Source organism: Tupaia chinensis, unplaced genomic scaffold (assembly GCF_000334495.1).
Source record: "Tupaia chinensis unplaced genomic scaffold, TupChi_1.0 Scaffold000207_1, whole genome shotgun sequence".
Classification (NCBI taxonomy): domain Eukaryota; kingdom Metazoa; phylum Chordata; class Mammalia; order Scandentia; family Tupaiidae; genus Tupaia; species Tupaia belangeri.
The window spans coordinates 1,283,966-1,287,484 of record NW_006159682.1 but is presented as its reverse complement, the minus strand read 5'-3'; positions in this window follow the sequence as shown (position 1 = coordinate 1,287,484).

Sequence of the window (3,519 nt, the reverse complement as noted above, 5' to 3'; positions counted from 1 at the left end):
TGCCAGCTCCAGGACTCAAGCCACGGTCAACCATGTGGGGAGTCCAGCACCCTTAATCACCAGGTCACCTGCTGGCCCCAAAATTAAATAATTCTTTAAAAACAATATTTTAAAATGTATTTTGAAATAGAAAGTTGTATTAATATAAAGTGGAATCTACAGAGCACAATAAGGGAGAGTTCTGATGCCTGCTGTTCTGAGAGGCATCAACTGATCTTTTGTTTACTAGTTCCCTGGGACTGCCACAGCAAAGTACCACAAACTCAGTGCCTTCAACAGCAGAAATGTATTGTCTCACAGTTCTCAGTGCTGGAAGTCTGAAATCAAGGTGTCTACAAAGTTAGCTCCTTGTTTTGTTTTTGTTTTATTTTGTTTTGTTTTGTTTAGAGAGATTTTTGCTATAGGGTGCATATGTTTGTCAGAGGGATAGAAAGTGAGAAATTGCCCCTCAGAGGGGGATGGCCACACCGCAGTCATTTTCTTCCATTCTCTTCTTGCGATTTTGGGCACTCACACACACCGCCCAGAGACATGAGTTTTAGCAGCTGCATCTGGGACTCAAGCCACTATCAACTAAATGGGAGTCCAGCCATGTAACCATTATGCCATCTGCTGGTCCTGTTTTTTTTTTTTTTTTTTTAATTTGCTATATAGTACATGCAGAAAAGAGAGAGAAAGTGAAAAAGCACCCACTAGGGAGAATGGCCACACCACAATCCCTTCTCCATTGTCTTCTTGGGATTTTGGGCACATAAGCACATGTACCGAGTTTATTTTTTTTGGCGAGGTTTTTGCTATAGGGTGCGTGCGCTCACCAGACAGAGAGAGAGAAAGACAGAGAGACAGAAAGCGAGAAATCACCCCCCCAGGGGGGATGGCCAAGTCGCAATCCCTTCTCTGTTCTCCTCTCGGGATCTTGGGCATGCACGCACACGCGCCCGGCGTGAGTTTAAGCCACCGGGTCGGGGACACGAACCGCGGTTGACTACATGGGAGTACAGCGACATAGCCATTACGCTAACTGCTGGTTCCCTGAGTTGTTTTTTTTAAGAGAGATTTTTGCTATACGGCTTACTCAAAACATGCAGTTGGCCTTGAGGGATCCAACCACCTTAACCACCACTCCACTGACTGGCTGCAGGTTTAGCTACTAAAGGTATGAGGAGAATCCTTTCCATTCCTTTCTCCTAGCTTCAGGCATTCCAAGACTTGTAGGTAAAACTCTCCCTGTCTTCACATTGCCTTTTCACCTTGTGTGTCTGCTTCTGTGTCAAATTTCCCCTTTTTATAAGGACACCAGCCATATCAAATTAGGACACAATCTAATGATCTCATCTTAACTTTGCAGATGGTCATCCGCAAAGACCCTATTTCCAAATAAGGTCATATTCACAGGTACTAAGGGTTAGAACATAATTATCTGGGGGGGAGGAACACATTTCAGTTCAATTCATATTAAAAATACCTGGTAAACTAGATTTAGGGTTTTTGTTTTGTTTTGTTTTGTTTTCCTCTATAGGGCATGTGTGCTTGCCAGAGAGAGACATAGAAAGTGAGAAATCAACCCCCAGTGGGGATGGCCAAGCTGCAATCCATTCTCTATTCTCCTCCTAGGACTTTGGACATGCACGCACACATGTCTAGCATGAATTTTTAAGCCTACAGATCCAGAACTCGAACCACAGTTGACTATGTGACTATGTGCCATCTGCTGGCCCCAAATATAGTTTTTTTTTTTTTTTAAGGTTATTTATTTCTCCCAGGAGAGAGAATAAGGTACCCCAAATAGGGTCTTTGTGCTGTGATCCATCCCTAGCCTTTGGCAGTCCGGGTCGCAGGCACACATAGACATGCCCTGTGTATCCAGGGAAACCTCTGGGCATGAGCCTGGGACTTCCTATGCAGCTTCAGCATTACAGAGTACTGTGTCACCACTGCACCACCGTGGCTGGCCCCAGATACAGTTGCTATTTTTGGATTTGTTGTTTTTAGGTTTACTTATTTCTTCCACGAGCAAGAGATACACAGAGAGAGACAGAGACGAAACTACATCTAACAGGGTCTTGATCCCATGATCCATACCCAGCCTTTGGGCACCCATGGATCACAGGCAAGTATGGATTTAGGGAGGTATCTAGACTTGAACTGGGACCCTTTCCATGTGAAAGTGCTTGCAGAGCACATCATTTTACTACTACAACACCATCTGGCCCCAGATTTAGGTGTCTCCCCCCAGGGATTATTTATTTAATTTTATTTATTATTTTTGTTATTATATTTTTAAAATTTACATAGGACACATGTACTTATCAGAGAGAGAGAAAAATGAGGGCAAGTCACCAGGTCCAACTTGAACTGCAGTTGGCCCTGTAGGAGTCCAGTGCCTCAACCACCACACCACCTAATGGCCTTCCCTAGGTTTATTTGATTTATTTATTTATTTTTACATTCAATCACTCTGTATCATTACAGCATGAAAAATGAATTTTCCCAGTATGAATACACTCATTATATTAGTCGAGTTAAAGATATGTTCATACATGTTGGGAACCAGCAGTTAGCGTAATGGCTATGTCGCTGGACTCCCACGTAGTCAACCGCGGTTCGCGTCCCGGACTCGGTGGCTTAAAACTCACATCGGGCGCGTGTGTGTGCGTGCCCAAGATCCCGAGAGGAGAATGGAGGAGAAGGGATTGCGGCTTGACCATCCCCCCTGGGGGGTGATTTCTCGCTTTCTGTCTCTATGTCTCTGTCTGTCTGGCAAGCGCACGCGCCCTATAGCAAAAAAACCTCTCCAAAAAAAATAAAAAAGATATGTTCATACATGTTATCAGCAGATAATTTTCCATTTTTGTGTCCCTTAATTGTTCTGATTCTTTCTTTTTCCCCTTGATTCCCTTCCATATTTAGTTTTTGTTTTTGATTTTTTACAAAGAGAGGGTTTTTTTGTTTTGTTTTTTGGCTATAGAGCATGTGAATTTGCCAGATACACAGAGAGAAAGTGAGAAATCACCCCCAGGGATTGGGGGATGGCCATACCTCAATCCCTTCTTCTCTTGGCATTTTGGGCATGCACACACATCCACCTGGGGTGAGTTTCAGGCTGCCAGGTCCAGGACTTGAACCACGATTAACCATGTGTAAGTCTAGCACCTGCTAGCCCCCTAAATTTAGGTGTTTTGTTTTTCCTCTTTTTTTTATGAGAGAGATTTGTTTACTATAGAGCACATGCACTTGCTGGAGAGACAGAGACAGAAACAAGAAATTATCCCCTGAGGAGATGGCCACACTGAAATCTCTTCTCCTCTATTTTCCTTTCGGGATTTTGGGCATGCACATACATGCACGTGTTGTGAGTTTTAAGCTGCCAGCTCCAGGACTCAAACTGTGGTCAACTGTGGGAGTCCAGCAACGTAACCATCATTCCATCTGCTGGTCCCCAGATTTAGTCTTGAAGGGACTCTGAAAAGGATAGAAGCCAAAGCTTAGAGCAATTACAAGGTGTGAAGACTGATAGAC